Source organism: Empidonax traillii, unplaced genomic scaffold (genome assembly GCF_003031625.1).
Source record: "Empidonax traillii isolate 1590-97213 ecotype Southwest subspecies unplaced genomic scaffold, ASM303162v1 scaffold53:size2875158, whole genome shotgun sequence".
Classification (NCBI taxonomy): domain Eukaryota; kingdom Metazoa; phylum Chordata; class Aves; order Passeriformes; family Tyrannidae; genus Empidonax; species Empidonax traillii.
The window spans coordinates 484,247-506,851 of record NW_020955246.1 but is presented as its reverse complement, the minus strand read 5'-3'; the positions used below and the strand labels follow the sequence as shown (position 1 = coordinate 506,851).

The following is a 22,605-nucleotide window of genomic DNA, read 5'->3' as shown; positions in this document are numbered from 1 at the left end:
TATACAAACCTCTGTTGAAACTTTAGAGATCATTTACATGAAACTTTGAAGAAGGAAAAAGGTTTACATTGCTAGTGAAGAGATGCCTATACACATTTGCAAACAGAGAACTGCTTAAATCAGAACCCCAAATTGAATCTTATCAAATATTTTGACTTAACATATACATACATGCATGCTTAATATTAAAAATTGCATTATTATTAATTAGAGTCAAAGTACTTTATAATTATTAAGTATTAGCATCTCTATTTCACAGGCACAGAGAATGATCCCAAACCTGTAATACACGTTATGCTACTTAAAATTTCCTCATTTTGGAACCAGTCTCATTTGGAATAAATTTTGCATCTTATAAATTGCTGTCTTATTACAACAAAAATTTATTACTCATCTGAAAACTTCATATAAGCAGTGTGTTTAAGCAGTGGACTGTATATTTTATCATGTATAAATACTACTATAATCAGAAATTATTAGATAGAAGAAATTACGCTTCATCAAAAGTCCAACAAGGGACAAGTTTGGAAGGTCACTTTTTCATTTAACCCCCTGTAGTTCCTTCTTCCAGATTAGTTCATGTTATATTGGTTGGACACAATTATGCTCTTTATCATATTTAAAAAACACAAAGCTATCTCATTTTCACTGGTACAGTAATTGGTCTAGAAGCAAATCGAAAAGCCATTGCATTTATTTGGTGATCTTACTGTGTCCTTAGTGAGTGAAGAATCACTTTACATGATACCTATTTCTTCTATTTTATCCCCCAAGCAGAACTAATACCTTGAGACCCTAGTGGGCTTTTCAGTTCCAGGAGGGTCTTGCATTCATATTTCTGAACCACAATCAGGGGCTTTCTTGTGTGTCTTCTCCTCTGGGCTGCTGATACTGGTAGCTAATGGTGCTAGTAAACCTCATCCTATTGTGAGACAGTAAAATATTATCTCCCACAAACTCTTATATAAGACCACTGAGGGTGTAAACCAGGGTCTGTTCTATTAGTAGAAAGTTTCCTTTATTTACTTAGCTTTTACATGGGTTTTCTGCTTCTGCAGTTTCTACTGATTCATTGCACTAATCAGGATACTTTTTTTTTTCTGTCAGTACAGGAGAAAACATAGAAAAAGGAATACTGTCTTCCTTATAAGTGAGCACTGTTTGCAATGGAAAATACCAGAAATGCAAAACTGTTTTCAAAGTACTTGAGCTTGAAATAACAAGTATTTGATAGGGTTGTTCTGCAACTATTTATTTTGTTTTGAATTCTTAGTTCTCTCCCTATCTCCTTCTGTCTCATTTTTTTAAAAAAGTATTCATCACTAAATTGTAAACCTGGCCTCTATAGTGTTCCTGCTCTGCTTTAGTTTTCAGCACAATAACTACACTATTTTACAGTAAGGCTAAATGTGAAGGATAGGTAATAATTTGTCACTGTTTCAAGCAGAATTCAGGGGCAATTGTGATTTGGGCTTCCAACTTAAAATGTGATGTATAATTGACATTTTGATACTTCGAGGCCATGGTGTATTCTCACACTTCCATGAAAAAAAACCCAACTTGCTGACACAATCAGGAAACAGATGGTGACAAAGATCTTGCATTTAATATGCCAATCATTATGCTTTACTTGCATATTATCATCTCATTCATGAGGCCACTATATGAAGGAATTTTGCTATGCCTCTACAAATCAATCAAGAAGTCTTTTAGTATTTTTTTTAAAATATAATTTAGGTCTTTCTTATCCTTTCTATGTTTCATTATATTTGGGGTGAAGTGTTTATGCAAATTTATTACACATGAAAAAATGCTTTGACAATACTGAGGCTAGAATAGATGTCAGCAATGAAGCATTCACTACAGATAGCTTCAAAAGAGAGACCAAGAAATGACTTGGCAACTGAAGTATCTGCATTTTCTGTACTTTGCTATGGTCCTTAATCCAAAGGCAGTGACATAGTAAGACACTATGAAGGATGATGTTGAGTAGGAGGATGGATTTGGTAACGTGGCCTCATATCTACTAAAACCTGGACTTCAGTCAAAATTTCCACTCAAGAAAACCACAGATGGCAGATTACCAATATATTTCAGTTAGAGTTAGCACTGGATTTGAAATCAGTGAGTATTTGACCCAAGCAGACCTTTTAGCTCTGAAAATAGGCAGTTTCCTTGAGAGTGTCTGACAGAGTTCCATCATACAGGAGTGAATTCATACACTCACAAACTGGGCAAAGACCCTTCTTGGACAGCCTGAGGTCCTCTGAAGATGTTTTAGCCCATTTAGAACCAACCATGGGTTGGTTCTTTAATCTTCTTTCTATTCTGCAATGTCCAGACAAAGCTTTTTTCCTTCATAAGTACCAACTCTCCATTTATATTTAGAGGGTGTTGGGATATAGTTGGCATGATTTTTTTTTCTGTCTCACTCTTACTGTCTATCTGTAGGTTCCCTAGCTTCTAAAATGTAAATATTCCCTTTTAAAGAAGTAAAAAATATTTCTGGTTCTTTGCAAAAGGGTCAAACCTAGCAAGAGCACACAGCATGTGACTTGGAACTGGGAGTTCTATCACCCCTACTTTGTTCTATTTCTTTCATTGTATGGTATTATTCATTTAGCTAAACATGCTTGTGGTTTACAAAACCAGAAATCCTCAAAGTCGCAATTCTGTGTTCCTTTTAAATTGGTTAAGAAAAAAACAAACACCAAAAAAAACCACCAAAGTCAATACAGCATTGTGTAACAGTTAAGCTGCTCTTAAACACAGGGTCAGATTTATTATTTGTTTTATTACTTATCAAAGACAGTGGCTTACACACCTTGCATTATCTAGACAGTAGTCTCTTGGAATGTCAAAAGTCAAGGTTACATCAGCTCTTGACTTTATCCAGGCTCCATGATGTACAATATCAATGTAGCAGAGCACTTCCTCTTTGTTCTGAGGGAACTTGATTCATAATGAGTCCATCTAGAGTGTACTCAGATTGTGATAAAGAGCTTTACACAGAGAATCCTATTTTAGAGAAACAGGTGTTGGCTTTGATTAGAGAAAAATTACATCATCCAAGAGAAAGGATGAAAAGAAAAAGCAAACAGAAAAGAAGGCAAAAATAGAAAAAAAATGGCAACCAGACACAAATACATTTGCACATATAAAACTGTTCTAGTGAAAGCCAAATTGATTTGACATTCAGTGGCAGTTTGAAGCCAAAAAAGCAAAGCAGCCTACAAAAGGCCCAGCTCATTGTTTATGGAGTGTCATACTTCATCATTTGTGAGACCAATAACAGTGATGGGAAGACCTTTAAAAGCAGAGAGTTTGCTCAGAATGGCTGTGTGGATACCGCTGATGTCAGATCCAATTGAATGACTGTGAGCTATTTCCTGATTTGAAATCATGTTTTTCAGATGAAGTAGATGTTTTCTACAGATTAGAGCTTTGAAAATGGAATTTAGTACATTCTTAGAATTCTTGGTTGATTTCTGCTAGGCAAACACAGCCACAATACTTACCTTTTGATGGGTACTGATCATCGAACTGCCCTGAAGAAAAAACACAGAGAGAAAAAATTAAGTAACATGCAAATGCAGCTTCCAGTACATGAAAATTAATCTCTTTATGAAAAAGAACTTTGCACAAAATCATGTAAATTTATGTAGGCACCCTTTCATTATCCTTATTTTCATAGATTACTTTGCAAATATTTTTACAAACAAATTTTTTTACATTTTCATTAGAATAATGGACCACTATTACTAGCAGACTGCAGAATATATTTCGTCCATCTCTGTTTTCAGTTAGAACACCTGGTGAGGAGTGACATGTTTATCAAATGCTGGTGAATGCCAACATGAATTAAATAAGCCTTCAAAAAATGTGAGATACTATAGACTTGTGCAGGAAAGGATATGTGTGGAAAGCAGTCTCTCTCTTTCTGCCTTCTAGCTATGATCTCAATCTAGATATCACAATATTGATATTAAATTCTGATACTAATGTTTCTGTTTAGATTTCACTAGAAAATCTGTTTCTTTGTTGGGGAAAAAATTAGGAATTTCAGCCTCCTGGGTCTCAGTTCTATAATGACTCACTGAAATGCAAATAGTCAGTGATCTCAAAATAGCAAGTCATTAATCACAATGCACATACCATATCTAGTGTGGCCTCATAACTCAAAAAGCACTATCAAGGTGACCAAACTTATCATGGATGGCACAAGTATAGACAAAAAAATTAAGACAGACAATATACATGCGGGTAGGTCTAATTGCATAAACAAAACATTTTATTTCATTCACACTGAAAACAAAAATCAGTTTAACTTTTGTGTGTGTATGTGAACCTTCCATTCTGATTCATGGAAATGTCTGAATCTGTGAGTTTATTAGCATGACCATCCACCACAATAAACAGAACAGCACGTCAAAATTTTTAAATATTCACAAGCAACCAAAATTATGTCTATATTAAATATTGTGCTCTGTGACATATGAAAACAGTGTACATTGTTTATTAATTGTGTATGCAGATATAATTCCTGCTGTATTAGCTTTGCATTGTAAATCATATGATTTAGTTTCTTTTGTCATATTTAGGAAAACTATAAGCCATGCTGGAATAAACTACAAATTTGTAATATTACAAGACAGGTTTCAAAATTCACTCTGTGATAGTATCTGGAGATTCAAGGCCATATCTATTCTACCACATCCTTGACTTCAGTTTGCAGGAGAAATGAGGTTGTTCTGTGTCTAACAACCACATCTTTAATAGTCAGTTGGGAGTTCTCCACTGATGGCAATTAATTCTACTGAATTACATACTATAGTGCAGACAGCACAATAAGCCCTTCAACAAGTGTATTTCACTTTCCTCAGGCTGTAAGTGTTCTCAGGGATAACTGTGCTGTGAAAAAAGTAAACAGGAAATCAGTTAGTGAAGACTGAAGAAATGCATTGCTACCAAATTTTGTTAAAACATTTAAAACGTTACCTTTTAGGATTCAGTGTCAGAATTATAACACCACAGAAGTGAACGCAAGCAATTTACATTTTCCTTAGAGCTATTGTTTCACACTGTCTGAAGATTCAGGCTATGTCTTTCACTGTTCAGAAATTATGTATTTTACATCAAGCAATATAAACTTTTATAAATTAGTGAAAACAAGGAAAAGACAAATTTCACTTTAATGCAGCTAGTCAAGGTAAATCTCAGGCCCACATCTGCCATTATACTAACAAAATATAAGGGGAAATCACATGGTGTTGACAATGAAAATATGGCATTTACAAGACATCATTGTATTAATTACCTGCTGTTCATGCTGGAATATTCTCTCCACAGTTCTACGCTCACAAAGTCTGAAAACACCTTACAGTTTGGTTTTGTATTTCCTTTCAAGTCTGTGAACAGTGATAGTTTTTATTTGAAATTTTTCTGAAAAGAGTTAACCAAGGTAAGTAGGCTCAATGTATAAACTTATGCATGATATTAAAAATATATTAAAAAATAAATTTCCTTGGTAAAAAATTACAATTATTGCTTGCATTAGTTATAGACAAAATTTTTTTTTCACTTAGCCACTTTCTGTTTTCTGTACTATATCAAGACCAAATATTTGTGGAAGACACTCATAAGTTACCTTATGAATGAAGAAGAGTGAATATGTTAAGTTTCTAGTCTGGTCATGGAAAATTTATATAACAAAAAAGAGATGTTGACAAAATAGTTTTTCATGTTGATCTTTTGTATTAGACAACCAGTATCATTAAGCTGGAAAAATGTTCTCAAATAGCAGATTTAGGAACTGCTTAGTTCATCAAGGACAATTTATTTGGATGTGTAATTACCAGGTATGAAACAGTTTTTTCATCTAGCAAAAGAACTGAGCAAGTCACTCACAACTAAAGATAAAATAAGAAATAAAGATTTTAGTTTTATTTTGTTTTCCTAACACTGAGGGTGATTAACTCCTGGAACAAATTAACTCAGTAAGTGGTAATTTCTGCATTGCCTATATTATCTGCAACAGAAATGGATTTTTTTCCCCCATGAAAGACCTGCTTGACTAATCCAAAGCTGACACAAAATCTGTTGCCGGAGATAAAGATGTGGGAACTCCCCTTTTCTGATAACTTATACTAAGTGTGTGATACTTGCATAGCACTTCCTTACCAGCAAGGTTTGGATGGTTTAGATAAATGGCTCCTGAGTGGTGCCTCACACAAGTTACTTGGCTCAGAAAAAAGACATTAGATAAAATTTTATGTGCTTGTGTTTTATGGAGATCTAATAGTCTGGATAACCTAGGGATTTCTTTAGTCTTCAAATTGATAAGTTTCTGTTAGCATCTTTAGGACATACAAGTACACTCAAGAAACAGAATTAAATCCTCCAGGAGTGAAAATATTCCTTTGATTAATTTCAAAAGTGGTTCTTTAGATTTTTAACCCCTCAAAAAAATCAGTCTTTTCTGCAGTATTGTAGCAAAAATAATTTTAACTGCATTCTCTTTAAGGCCAGGGAACATATCTGTTTACACACAGCTAAGTCTGACTGTAATATATTTTATTTCATTTACTAAGCTTCAGCTTAGTAAACTCCAGCCCGCTACTCCTTTTACAGCTCAGTAGAGCCATAGAGCCTGCTCAGGTGCTGCTAAACACATTCTGAAGACTGGAATAAAAAGGTACATATACTGAAAGCATCATTAATACAGGTAATCTTTACTGCTGATAGAAAAAAGACTACAGGATGGCATCAAAAAAACAAGGTAGGATTTAGTCTTAGGAATTACTAAGAGAATTGATACTGGGCCTGTAAAGAGGACAGGTTAAACACACACACTAAGGCAAGAGCAAGCTATTATACAGTTATTTTCAGTATAAACCTTCAGGATAAGAAAAAAATCTCTTTTCAAGGAAGTGTAGCTACTGACTACAAAAGCCCTACTCCTTACAGACTGGTTATTTTTTAAAGAGAAAATTTTCTCTGGCTTGGGAATCTAGTAATTATTTGAAGAGGAAGGAAAAAAAGATAAGAGGACTTATCCTGGAAGAAAACCAAAACTCAAGCCCATCTTCCTTGTCTTCCCTACCACTCTGTACGCCAGTCTCTTATTGCAGTGAGCTGTTTGGAGGTTAAAACAGCAGACAGATAACCTTCACTCATGCCAAACTGTTCATTTTAAAGCCGTGAATTCCTTAAGTCTCGGCTTACCCCTCCTTTGCACAAAACTATGGGAAGCTTCAAGGTGTCTCCTCTATGTCTTTAAACCCAACTATACACTCAAAAGGCTCTTTCTAAGTAATACCACGTCTAATCGTGCAGCTGGAAATGACTGGAAATCAAACTGTGCTGCAGCAACTTGCAAAAGTTGAAAATGAGCAGTGCCCGTAAAGTCATGTTACAAGAAGTTCACGTGACATCTGTTTCCAAGAGATACACAGACACAGTTCATGCACTTCTACAAGCCCATCAATTTCTTGAAATGAAATGCATGTACCTGTACTGTAGTACACAGATCTTCTGTGCAGACTTTCACTAACAGAAAGTGGTTTACATAAGTATCTCCAAAACTATGGTTTTAACGTTATGTCTTAAGGTGTTTTACTACAATGTATGAACTGAATGCAGTTCAGTGGCTATTCTTTGTAGTTCAGAGTGGAAACCTAACTTAGATGCTCTGAAAGAGTTTGCCTTTCTGGACAAGTCAGAAGTTGGATGAATGTGGCTCTCTTTTTGAGTAAAAGAAAAAAAAAGGGGGGGGGAATCAAATAATAAAATGGGTGAAAAATATTTTTATTCAAAATTATTAATTACATGCCATCCTTTGTGTATTGCAGGAGTTTTCTTGCTCTGAAAACAAAGTGATTTTTATTTGTTCATCATCATGAATGTGACTCTTAGACAAAAAAACAGTCTGTAAACCAGACATGTCAAATCCCTTTTCATAAGGAAGCTGCAGCACAGAAAACTTTGCATTATGTGTAATAAAGAATGATTACAGAAAGTGTAAAAACATCTACTGGCAAGATACCTGAACTACAATAAAACTGATATTTAAATAAAATATTCTTCAAACAGTAGGGATCATTAAGAAGAGGTACTTTATTTCTGGCCCTGCCTGTGCAAAGATGAGTAATATTCTCAGATCTATGAAAGCCCAAAACATAGAATAAAGAGAAAATAACTCTGCACTTTTACCCAAATCAGCAGCAGAAACTAGTCAAGAACTGGGTTTTAGTTAAGTATTTTACTGGTAAATAAAAACCAAACCAAAACAAAACACAAATACCATCAAAGTAGAAGGCAATTTCTGGTGCAAAAAAAAAGTAAACCAGTGTGGTTTTACTTCACAACACCCTCCCCCAGTTTCTTTGCTCCATTGCTTTATTCCAGCCCCTGAAGTAAGAGAATGTTTATGTAGAAAGAGATTAATTCAGTAAAAAGCTGCTTTTTTATGCAGTTACTATTTCATTGTAGAACTAAAGTAAAAAAAAAAACTAAAATAAGAAATACAGCAGTTTTGCAGTAGGTATTGTATAAGCAATTGTACCTTTATTTTCCATGTACTATGCAAAAGCAAATTAAGTGCTTTTTGGTCAACTGTGAAATGCCATTTGTAAATGGTTCATTGGGGTTTCTTTTCCCCTCTAATTTATTGCAAGTTTGGTTTTGTTTATGAAAATAGATTTGATCAGCTAATCGGAGTGTAGAGTTAGTGTTCACTCATTCAGCGATATTCAGCAGGTTTTATTCACTTTTATACATCATTGCATTTTCGCTCTTGGAAACTCATTTACATAATCTCCGTATGGTCATTTCACAGTAACTGTTTGTGGCTCTGGTAATGTTAGCTAATAATTACCCTAAGCTATCTGAGAATACCCCACTACACACTGAATATACAGTTATTTCTTAATATTCAAACTCTAGATTGAAAGCCTTCTGACTAGTTCAATGCTATGAAATGTCAAGCTGTTACCAACAACAAAGACTGTGCCTCTGCTTCTCAGCTCCTGCAGTGAAGCCAAAAATGCCAGTGTTTACTTAAAGAAGGGGAGAAAAACCCTTCTCCTTCCTCTGTACTTGGTTCTGTTGCTCTTGGAGTGAACAGTAGTTTTTTGTTATTGATTTCAATAGGAATTGAATCTGCCTCTCTCATCCCTTTTTATGCCACCCTCTGCATTTCTGGCAAATATTACACAATATCATACAACTACATTTTCTGTAGATGAGATCCTGCTTTAATTCCTCATCTACTGACTTAGCTTAGGTTTCCCATCATCTTTTATGCAGAATCATGATGTACATGTCTGTGTATCTAAACACATAATTTCACTACAAAAATAAGAGAGGAAACAAGAATTTTCCCTTGGAACTTCTGTAGGCCAAAACCTGCAGGTATTTTTACAATACCATCCCAGCTTCCCTGAGCTTTGGCAAATGCTTTCCAGCATTACTGTTGCATGAGATAGCTTACAATGAGACTGCTTTGTTTTAACCAGAGTTTGAATTGAATGACTATAGAAAGGGGCAAAGGCAAATTATGAAAGGCAGGACTTTCCTCCCATTCCTCCATAGCAATTGAATTTAAAAATGCCACTGACTTTAATCACCAGTTACAGGGTATTGAATCATACAAGGTTTTAGAATTTGGCAGAAGAGGTAAAAAATTTCTGAATGGGGATAAAAGAAAACACAGAAAAGCCTATATATACACTGCAGGGGAAAAAAACCTTGTTTGATATTTGACAGAATACACAGAAATAACATTTGGATAATGATTAAATAATACTGAGAAAGTCTACTGTGCAAACAAGGAATTTCTCAGGGTTGTGTATGTGTGTGCTATTTAATTGTTTTGGATTTTTGGTTCAGATATCTTTTCAAAAAGAATGATGTGCTCTAAAAAGAGAGGACAAGCTTGGTTCAGTTATAGCTTTCATATAATTACTACAAACTAATGCAAATTAGACTCTAGGTCTGCTCAATGTACATTTCTGTGCTTGCCAAATTATGTTTGGCAGTGTGGTCAAGCAATAACAGATGCACACTGTGCCTAGTTTTCTCGGGCTGTTCAATAATTAGGAGGGCCATGTATTATAATAAACCACATCCCCTTGGCTGAGATTTGGATGCAAATTGCACACTAATTCACTTCCAAGTTTTTGGAAGCATACCAAAATACATGAAAATTAGGGAAATATACTATTTACTTCATGAAATGTGTTTAAAACTAAATAAAGCTCATTTGTAAGCAATGTTCATCTATTCCATCCTTGTAAAAAAATTAACGAGTTCCTTTTCCTTTACACTATTTAGTTCAGCAGCTAACGTGACACCTCTGCAACGTTCATGGCATCTCTATTATTTCTGCACCAAGAGAGTACAATATAAAAGACAGTTACTCTGCTTTGTATTTCTCTAAGGTATTGCTAAGGTTGAGTGGATAATATCAGTTCAATGAAAGACTTGAATCACACTGCAATCCAAATTCTTTGCAATCAGTTGAGTTGTAATGGCATGCTGTTTATAGCAGAAAATTCATCTTTTGAGAAGGCTGAAGATTCTTTACCCTTAGTTATTATACAAAGGTTGAATGGACAGATTTAATGAAAAAAAATAATACTTAATGAGGGAAATTCTAGGAAATCCAGCAATGCAATGTAGTTACTTGTGTAGATGTAACTACACCAGTCTCCAAATTAGAGAGAAACATAAAATTAAAACAATTGAAGTTATTGCTGCACATATTAGTAGGTAGTTAGATTGCCCTGGAAATCATTTAAAAGTGAGCTGCCTTGCAGTAACAGTTAACACTCTAAACAGATGAATATAATGCAACCTAAAAGTGGTGTAACGAGAGACACATCTCTTGTGTTTATTGCCTACTAATCGTAATGTGATTGTACCAAAGAGAGGCTCACGAATTAAGATTTCTCTGTATATGCTCTAGACAAATACAGAAAAAAAGACAGTGAAAATGGAAAATATCAGAATGCTCTCCTGCAATGTTAAGAGTTGGGTTTTTTTTGTTTTAAAAAGAGATAACATGGAACATAATTTTGTAAATATTTCCAAGTATTTTAAATTTTACAGTGATGTTCAAGCAGCTCGTTGCAAGAAAACAATGAGGCAAAATGTTGCTTGCCAAAAATATAAAAATTCATTTAAATATATTCTACACTGCCAGCACAATTTTAGTGATTACTGTGTATTTTTGACATGGGTGACTTAATTGTAAACTAATTCACACGGGCACCAGCAGAAATTTTTATAATAAAGGTCTTAATTATTAAAAATTTAATAGTACAGAAATAACAGGCATAACGACAGGAAGCAAGTGTCCTAGGACTGAGGTTGATTTTAGGAGGATAAATCAATGCTGTGACATGCAGCTATGGCTAGACTGCTATGTATGTCAGGCTTACAGAGTTGTATAGTAGGTGTTTTTTAGGTGTTTCTTAGGTGTTTATCCTATTTAGTGGTTGTTGATACAGCAACTATATCATCACAGACTAACAGAGCAGCAACAAAATTCTTGTTTCCACCATGACAAACACAGAGTTAACTACGTAAAAGCAGTTTTGGCAAAAGTACTGCTCACTCTGTATGTTGAAATTGAAGACAGGCTACAGACTAAATGTGGTAAAGCAGCTGAATTTGTAAATTTATTTGCATCATTTAAATTAAGGGACTATGAAGAACTTTAGGTGATTTTTGCAAAAATAACTGATCGAACAACTGAGTAGCAGATAAGCCTCAACACAGATGAGACACCAGCCCCCCTCTATACTCCCCCCCACCAAACATATTAATGGAAATGGTCTAAAGTATTTATATGAAGATATATATATAATATATATATCTCATATATAATGATGTCTTCTGAATTAGCTTTAACCTAGAAAAAAAAAAGATCCAGGAAAAAAAAAAAATCCAGGCATTACTGTAGGCATCTCAATGAAGAGACTTGTTCAGTGGTGATTAAAAAAGCAAATAAGATGTTAAATTGTGTTAAGAAGGGAATAGAGAATAGAAAAAAAAAGATTACAATTGTATGATATAAATCAATGGCACATTGATTACTGTATTCAGTTAGACATCTTATTTTAAAAAGACACAAATGAGAAGGTGAAATGAAGTACAATGAAAATGACAAAGGTGTTACTTTCACAGTCACTAAATTATGTCAGCCTCTCCAGAAGCATAAGGGACTAAGTAGAAAATGTTAATCCCAATTTGATAGAATCATCCCAAGAAAGCTAGCCCTATTTCTAACATTTATCATATGCAAACCATGTCATTTTATAACATTTATGACACAATGCTTCAGCATGCTTCCAGTGTCAGATTCAGGAAATTACAATGATGGTGTTAGAGATGTTTTTGAACACCAGTCATTCTGCTGTGTGTGTACTCACTGTAGATACAAAGAATGTGTAAATCCAAATCATCCCTTGAGAAATAATGTGATTTCAATTTTTTGATGAAGAGTCTTTCTCTGAAATTAGTCTATCCACTTAAACTTCTGGGTATTCCTAGATTGTCACATTTTCTTGTGAAGGAGGGTTTGGGGGGAACCTGACATTTTGGGGGCTTGGGTGTGGGAGGAGCTGTTAGTGCCTTTTTGAGGATTTTGCTATTCTTTCTATAGAAACAAATTAAATGAGATCAGTTAGGATTTATTAATTTTTTTTTTATTGTTGTGAAGTGATGAGGATCATCACTTGACTGAACTGTTCAAGACAGTAGGACATACATGTAGTAGCTCCCTAGACTTGGAGAAGACCTCTGAAAACATCAAGTTTGTGCATATTTGTGTCTGGTAAAACAATATGTGTGCATGTTAAACATTGAAAATAGTCCAAGAGCTGCCATTAATTTGAATTGATCTGAAATCATTATCTAGATCTGCCAGGAAATTGAAAAATGAGTTATTTACTCAACACTTAATCTGAGATACTCCGTATCTTTTGAGGAATGTACAACAGTACAATTATCATCATGCTTCTAACTTCAGTGGTATATTAATTCGTTAAATATGAAAGAAAGCATTCAGAAATGATTTTGGTAACATATCCACATCCAGTTATGCTCTCTAACTGTTGCACTCATGCAATGAGCAACACATGTAGAAGTCTCTCTGGAGTGTTATTCAGTAGAATAGTCTCCCAAAAACTTTAGGTAAACTATATCTCAAATTGTGTATATAATATACAATGATAAATGTCTGAAAAAATTTTGGGTATAGGGCAGACCAAACACATTGTCAATTGTCTTGGTCTTGCCAGCTATGTTCCTTCAGCAATTGACAACGTTTGTGATTTTATTTAGTCTATTTTACTAGAGCTGATAGGGTTACACTGGCATGTCTTGCTTATCTATTAGATGGCTGCCTGCACTTAAAGCTCAATGATCCCTGCAGATTCCTTCTAGTCACTCCTCCTACATTCCTTTTCAGAATGTTCTGAGAATAACATCACCTCTACTGAGGTGTCAGGTGAAAGCCAAAATAAATATTAATTTCTCTACATTTGATTAATTGTATGACATGTTAACACCACTGAATTGATCATTATGACCTGACATTTTGCTTATCAGCGTCTCCCTCAATAGTTTTGGCCAGTTACACAGTTATATTGAAACAGAGAAATAATTTTTAATTAATTGACTATCAGAAATCTTTAATAAATTTATAGCCCTCAAATCTTTCAAAGAAAGATAAGAAAATTCATTTTCTGTAGAAAATAACCCATTTTCCAGTTAGTCCAGTGAAAATTTTGGATTATCAAGTGTTTTGTTGAAAATATTGAGATATATTTTATTCTTATTATTACCATGCATATGTATCTTCTTGATTACTTTCCTGTTAATTTCTTTTTAAATCTAGAGCTCAAATTTACAAAGGTAGATGGTTGAGTTAGGTGCCCAAACACCTCCATAGATGTGACAGTAAGTCTTAGTCAGACTAAGGTCTAAAAACTTGTTTTCTGCTGCAGAGTAATACATGGGGAAAAAGATCTGTAAATTATACTGTTTTCATCACTCATTTTTTTATTCTTTTCTAAAAGACTTTGGGAAGCTCAGAACCACTGTTTGCTTAGGAATGCTCTAGGAATGGTGTAATGGCTGAGGATGAATTGCTATCTTCCAAGACTTGATGCTAGAAATGTGATCTGCTTCAGCTCAGAAAATATCAATTCTACCCACATCTGCCACACCCTTGGCAAATATTGTAGCAAATACTCTACCTGGGATGGGATGGAGTAACACTCCTACCTAGTGTTACTTCATGTCTCCTCTGTGAAAAGACAACTTGCAGGAGCAGTTTTAGGGTAATGAATATTTTTGTCCTAAATCGTCCCCTTGCAATGTGTAAATATCACCTCTCAGAGACTTAGGAGAGATCTCTCTTTTCGGTATTTTCCACAAGTTATTTTCAGTAACTTTTGGTCTATGTTATACTTCTACGGATCCCATTATCAGCTTTCTCTCCCCACAGACTTCTTGCAAGGTAGTGAAACGTGCAATAAGTGCAGCTCCAGTAAGTGACAGGTTTGGTGCTGCAACAACCAGCCAATGTCTTGAGGCCCCAAAGTGTTTTGCAGTAAAGTTTTATATCCTCAGGATTTTGACAACCTTTGCAATTTTCAAGAAGTGGGATAAAACTATCTCAGAAGTGGTTACAAAAGCTGGGGACACTTTTGTTAACTGAGCTGTCATTTTGGCATGGTTTCAAGTGCATGGCAGACTCACTGAAAAAATATTGCATCATAAAATAAACCATGTAACAGAGTCTTAGCATGGAATATACCTGAGAACATGAGGTCATCCTATGCTTGTTATCTCTTAGAGATTAAAAAACCCCAAACAACTGAAAACCCTAACCTAGTAGAGGGTTAATTTAAAACTAAGAAGAATCTACTTCAGGCAGTAATGTTTTTTAAACCTTCCTTTATAAATTTTGCTTATCAAGGAGTGCCCTTCTGGTATATCAACTGAGCCAAGACTGAGTTCTCAAATACTATGATGGCTTCTGTTAATTAGATAGTTTATCTGTGATGAGTTGTTGACACTGAGATGATTTGTGTTAAATAATTTTAAAATATTCTGTGGGGCACTAACTTAGATGCATTGTTTGTTCATATTCCAGGCCCCAGCTTCAATCTTTTTTACAGTCTTCGACAGAAATGATGTTGATGCTTCAGCTAACTTCTTTAAGTCAGAACAAGTAACATTACAAAGATATTTTTTTGAGTAACTGGAAATGTCTGTAATATTTATTTCTTTTTGTATTCTGAGCTTTAGTTTAATGCTATAAATCTGAAGAAAATTTTTTGTAATATAATTTAAATACGCTACGTTTTGCTAGTTTATAATTTCTTAAATATTTCTTTCATGGTGTTTTCCCTTTCATAAATCCATCTCCAGTCCCCCAATTTGGGGTAAAATGCAGAACAGACTGGCACAATGTGATATTTCTTTCTAGTAGGGTGCTATATTTTTCTACATGCTTTATATTTTGGTAAGTTTTACTTTCACAGGAAAGGTGGACAGCCTAGGTTTTAATTGTGAAATACACTATTTGTTATAGAGTGTGCTTCAGTGATGCTTACTGAACATTACACTGTTTGAAATGGAAAAAAATTTAAGCCTCCATGTAGATGAACCAAATGTAAACACATTCAGGGTGGAAGTTACTCTGGCACCATAGTAACAGGAGTACATCCTTATTTGTTCTTCTTGTTCTTCTACTCTATAAATTAGTTCTCCCCTCCTATCTTGTTTCTCTATTCTTATGCCTTTCAACCTTCCCATTTCTCTATTCCCCCTTTCGGCAAAAATTATACCCTTTTTTCTGACTGTTTTTATCCCCTTTTCTCTTGTTTTCCTCCACTCTCTATCTAGTCTTTACAGCCCCAAATGCTCCCTTTTCCTTCTCAACGCCCCATCCTTCCTGAGTGGGAGTGCTGCCCATGCCGCGATAACACCTCAGGCTCTGTTGTGATCTCCATTCTGCATTTGCACATGGATACAGTCCCCTAATTGAGAGACTTTTTTTTTTTATTAAAAGCATTAGACATTTATATGTAGGAATAACACTTGCAGAGACATTCTCTAGGTTAAAAGTTAAAAGGGATGTCAATCATCATACTTCAGAACATAAACAGATTGCCAGCGTGGGTTGAAAAGGAATTTTCCCCACATAAAATCATAGAAGTTTGCAATCGAAAAGAACTAATAGGTCAGTTAATCTATCTACCTGCCAATTCAAGCTTCTTCCACAACATGTATTTTGCTGCTCCTTTGGCCTCTCAAAAATCTCAAGCGATTGGACTGTTAATGCCTACCCATAGAGATTATACAGTTGTTTAGTGCAACTAGTTTGCTCTCCAGAATTTTTCAGGTAGACAGTCTAAACTTTCTTTTATTACCTTCATCCCACTAGCCTTAATGGCACTTCCATCTATCATATTAAATAACATTTCTCTCCTGACTTATTTTTTACACCTTTCCATTAAATATAAATTGCTACCATGGCCTGTTTGATGATTCTTACCTAATCTACTACATGCCTTTAGCTAAATAAACAACTCTTTTCAGTATAACCTCAGTTTAAAATTATACTCTTGTAACTACAATGCATATGAGAACAATCAGCTATATCGTGACTGTAGGCAAACTAGACCTTCTGAATATATAAATACACATAGATTTGTCAACAAGGATATCCATATATGTGCTAAACTCGTACCTATGCAAAATGAACATGCAGCTAACTCTATAATGGTACTTTTTTCTGTTGCGAAATTCTTTGTTCAGGAAGGAAGATAGCTTTCCAAATAAGGTGTCTGTCTCTTCAGACAAAAAAAAAATTGTTTGGGGATTTAGAAAAATGAAGAATTTTCAATAAAATAAAAAATATAGAGAAAAGTTTTAGTGTTTGACAGGGAGGTTAAACTGGCAAAAGAGTGCTGTCCCTTCCAGGGCCGCTTATAAATTATCCCACAGACCACTAAAAGCAGTCAAACCAGAATTCTTAAGCAGGTTTTAAAATTATATTCTCATATCCTAGCTTGTAAACAATGGGAAGACAAAAAATGCCCAGGTAACCCAAACAGGCATAGGAATACTTTGCCTTGGTCTCAAAGAGACACATACTCCTGCAGATGTGACAGTGGACGGGGGAGAAAGCACTACATTGTTGTCCAAATGTATCACATGTGAATCTTACTTGAGGGATTAGTAACAGAAGAATGAATAGGAAAGTATAACTCTTCTTATACTCCATACTATCATTACAGCACTTAGAAAACCAACACAGAAAATGTCAACTCCTCCTGCAAACAGCTTGCAACCACTACCTCTCCAGTTTCTGTTTCCCAAGACAACTCTCCACTCTTTGATAGCTCATATCATAATTTTTCTAGAGCTATGGCTCTTGCAAGTGTAAGGTTTTACTACAAAGATATTTTGATAGTCTTGAGGTCAATTTCCAAGCAGCTGTTATAAGATGAAAGCGGCCACTGTACTTCAACACACCGCCTAGCCCTCAAGATACTTTCAAACTTCATTGACCTAAGGTGATCGGTAGTCAAGGCTGTTCATACAGCAAACACAGATTGCAGTGGTTGTCCTGCAAAAGTGTGTTGAAAAGTACGATATAGAACTTTCTATTGTAGTTCAATTTCTATTATAATTCTAACAAGCAAGTAGGTCATATGGTGAAAACACAGGTGATGAAATGGTTACTATAAAGTAATCTAACTAGACACATTTCTGTAGCTCTGTTTTTATATTTCTTTATATCCTTTGTAGATTAGCGTAAACACAATTAATTAATCATGAAAAGCAACTCCTACAGAGTGGAAGCAGGATTTTAGCTTCCAAAGCAACTTCCCTGCCAGACCTGAAAAATCTTATTCATTGTCAAGCAGTGTCACTCTTCTTAGCCAGCCTTTGATACCATGAGGTGCAGCAACCAAGAACTGCAGCAGTCTGCCTGTTTTTTGACATGGATACAGGATTGAAATATACTGGCCTATTTGCACCATCTGGTACATGCATTTCAGTTGAATGAAAGCAGATGAACTCCTGGGCACTTTGGTGATGAAACACCAGGAGAAAAAGAAACAAAACCCAAGAGACGAAAAAGTGTTAGTGAGGAAAAGAAGCTGAATTGATCTCATTTCTGGACTACAGAAGGCCATCTTCTAGGTTTCCTCACACTTGATATGGGACTACACGTTTGACTCCTTGCACGTTTGGAGTGGGAATGCGTTAGATTAAGCAAACTGTTCTAATGATCTTTTTTAGTTTTGAAATCTAGGGATCTATAAATATGTATATATCAATGTTGCTGTGACTATGATTTGCAGCTGTCAATCAGTTTGTCTTTATGGCTGTAAATTTTCATTTCACTAGATTTTTTTGCATAGTCTTCTGAAAAGAATAAAAGTCTACTCCACATCTCCACATTTTAGACAGAAGAGTAATACATGATTAACAGTATGGTGAGAGGTGTCACATTCACATTAACACTGATGTGTGAACCAGTGGTCAAATGGCAGATTACATGTCTGTCACAACACATCAGGGCAGTGTTCCAGTCTGCCAGCTTTACCCTGCCCAGCTTCTTCAAACAAAGAGTTCTTCTGAAAAATGTAGCACAAAAAGAATGTTGAGCCTTTGGGGGAAAAGAAGTCTGTCTCACAGTCAAGTTTTTTGAAGTCTTTGAAACATCAAATGGCAGAAGGGGTTACTCACAGTCACATAACCTTGCAGGTTCATGGATCTCTATAGCACAAGTATTGCATAATATGGCCTTATCAAAGATTTTCTGCATGATAACTGTGTTACTGAAAAAGTACTATAGCTTGCATATTTCAGTTTGGAGAAAGGATGCCAATTGTATCAAGGCTAGGAAAACTCGGACCCAGTTTCAAGACGAAAAGCAAGTATTTGAAATATCATTTGAAACAAAAGTCCCACTTCATTGGAAATTGAATGAAAAGTGTCCTTCTCCTTTTGTCTTAAGGACAGAATTTTATTTTTAAAGCAGGTAATTACCTAACTGCTTGACTTCTTACATGGCAAATAGTCACACCTGGAACTGAAGTGACTTTTAGTGGACGATGATGTCTGAAGCCAATATGTATAATGAAGCTTAACATATTTTCAATCCCATGGGATGTTTACATATATTAAAAGTAAAATTTTAGACAATAATTGTAATATTTTTTGCAAAATCAAAAATACTTTCTCAGGTTTTAAAAATGCTTTCTAGGGGGTTGTGAATATCATGCTCACTTGAACAGTGCCGGACTTGTTATATGCTCTAAGTCCAAAAGTTCTGCTGAATTTTCCTGGAAGTCCAATTGCTTGTTCCAGCAGTACTCTCACTGCAGTGAATGCACAAATTGGAAGATATCAAGGCTAAAATGCTTAAAACACTTAAATAAAATAAAAGTTAAGTTCTATTTTCAAAAACACTTAAATTACATGGGTCTTTCTTTACAACATAAATCCATGTTAGCTAAAGAATATTATCTAAATACTATACTGGTGAATAGCTGGCATGTGAGCCAGTATTTGGACACAGCCCAAAATGAGTAGTTAAGTCTTGTCTTGGCTCATCTCTTAAATGTTAATATGTGTTTACTGTATATAAAGGACTTGACGATAACCTCTTACAACATTTTAAACACTAACTTTATCAAAATGACTCCTGATTTACACAAAAAAACCCCACAAGAACCTGAAGAAGGAATCTATGCATAGATAGGATATGGAAAAAGACACACATACACACACACTCATGTACATATATATATATGTATATATACAAATGTGTGCATCTTCCATATGCTGTGTATAATCTCTCTATATAATATCAAATACATGTTCTACATTTCATAATATATTGCAAATTAATTTGTAGAAACTTACTAGTCCTTATATGACAGTTATTTGGATTTTTACATCGATTTTGTATGGAAGCATACTACCATACAAATTATTAGCAAATCTAGTCCTTTGCATCATCATATAGCTTTTACTAAAATCCTCTTCTCTGCTCCCAATTTAAAATATTAAAAAATATCTCTATAGTTGCCAAGATCTATGAATTTATATAGTATACACACATTTGTTTTAAACCTAGTATATTATGGTGACAAAAAGGATTTTTCATACTTTTTCCTTTTTTTAACTGACTGCTTTGTTAGTGAAATGAAGTTCAACAACATTAAGATGAGCCATGATTCAGTTTGTCAGGCTTGGCTTCCTTTCATCATTTTTTTTCTTCCTGACACTATGAACCTGGTGCTACTGTCATAAGATGTAAAGTTTATTTCTGTACACATTTTGTTTCTCATTTCTATATGAATGGCTCCTATGTCTTGAGGGATAGAAATGTAATTTTCTGTGGATTGAATTTAAACTTCTCAAGAATAACATAGGTATAGAATGTTATAAGCAGGAAGAGTAGCTAGAGGGTCTGAATTCCACCTTTAACTATCTTCTTTCTAATTCACTTAAAGTCCCTTAAATAATTATTCTTAAGCAAAGGTTTCACTGTATATGTTACAGCACTATATAAATAGCAACTGGAGTTGTGCAGCACAGCATGGTGTTATAAATGATACAGCTGTATAACATTATATTCAGAAACTAGATTAAAAAAATGTGCACAAGATAAATGCTATTCAATGATATTCAATACATTTATTCCCACATTCTAAGACAGATAAACTTAATGAAATGCTTTTTAAGCTCTCATAAGTGTGCACTTCAGCGATGTAAAAGAAGTGTTAGAAAATTGTCTAATGCTGGTAGGAAAAAAAAGGTATACTTTCACAAAAATATTCTCAGGAAAATCAGAGCTGATACGTAGAGTTTCCTATGTGTGAAGAACTTTAGTAAAAATAGTAATGAAATAGTACTTACAAGTGGAATTTTCATAAGAATTTATTATTGGTCAGCTCTGTTTCTGTTCAGTTTCATGCACGTTCTCATTAATTTCTGCAGGAGAAGGGTTTCTTGAAGTGTAGGACAAGATTCATGGAAAGAATTATGCTCTTAAAATCACAGTTAGGTATCTAAATAAAGCATCAATATTTTATTCTGTAACGTTCACAAAATCCTCACAGAACTGAAGCCTGTAAGTGTCTAGAGCTGCTCAGCATCTACATTTTCTGCAAATAATATTCTTGTAATGTCATTAGACACATGCTGAACAACCCATACTTTCAAAACACCATGAATAGTATCAACTAACACTCTAAGCCCAGAGTAATTCACAGATTAATTTCACAGCCCTGTCTGGGGGTCCTGAAAGGAGTGCCTATACTTAGCTGTCAATTAGAGACTAAAGTGATTTAAATTATCCTTGTTAGAGGTTTGTTTTTTCTTCCGTAGATCATTTCAAAAATTAGTTACACACATGGTATTATTATAATATAATGAGTCATCTGTTAATTATTTTGGACCTAAAAGATAAGAAAATACATGAATGTTCCAGTTATTAATAGAATTACCCTATCTATATGAAACTCAAATATACCAAATTGTTCTTTGACAAACTGTCACCAACTCACACTTTCATCTTCAAAATGGTGCAGGTATTTTTTGTATCTAAGTTCTGTGAAGACATGTACATCCTGCAACCGTGGCTTTACATAACTTCATATAAGCAGTGTTTAACCTACCTTATTTTAATGCCTTTCACCAAAATGCATGACTACACATGCTATCAAAAATAATCTTCAAACGACCACATGCTGTGTAAGGGTACCAGTGAAATACTTCATAAACAGACAGAATGCAAACATGCACAAACACACAAACCACTAATGCCATAAACAACTTCAAGCACAGTACAAACAAAATGCATGCCAAGAAACCTGTTTAAAAATGTGTATTATAGAAGAATGCAATTTCAATTTCTGAACATTTATTTGACTACTTATTACACAATTAACAAAACCATGTAAAATCCGTGATGGTTTTTGAATTAAACTTCTGCCAAGTTCCGGAGAGTGTTTATTATTCATTGTTCCTAGACAGATACATGTGATGTATGATATTTATGGTACCTCTTCTTTTTCTCTATGTATGTCACCTAATAAAAATTGGCAACATATACGTGCCATGATCATATGTCCCCTATGTGCATACCACATTTATAAACACCTAGTAATTATTGGGTGAGAATTTAGGTACTCAGCAAACATAACAATCTAAATCATGCTACCAATTTACTCCTGATAAAAATCCACAGACTTCAATACCACTTTGCATTTGTAGATACAAATATTGTAGTCCAATAGGAATGAAACTCTTATATTTAGACTCTCTATAGAGAGTCTAAATATAAGAGTTTCATTCCTATTGGACTGATTACAGTAGAATTGTGTCAAAACCACCCAAGGCCTCGCAACAGCATCACAAAGTATCTAACATGTCAAGGGGCTGCCAAGTGAAACCCTTAGCCCACACCTGGCAGGTAGACTGGATGGAGACAAATCTGAATAGGATTTACGTTAGCGAAAAACAGAGAAGGTTGCTGTTAAGCAGGATATACAGAGAAGA

General features: G+C 34.7%; 1 long non-coding RNA gene across 1 annotated transcript; it reads right to left on the bottom strand.

The window, feature by feature from the left end:
- Positions 1-2,779: 2,779 nt before the first annotated feature.
- On the bottom strand, positions 2,780-21,054 carry LOC114055310. Its single transcript, XR_003570704.1, has 3 exons — positions 20,962-21,054; positions 3,519-3,548; positions 2,780-3,018 (listed from the first exon to the last, which is right to left on the bottom strand). It is a non-coding gene; the product is annotated as an uncharacterized LOC114055310 (long non-coding RNA).
- Between the last annotated feature and the right edge of the window lie 1,551 nt (positions 21,055-22,605).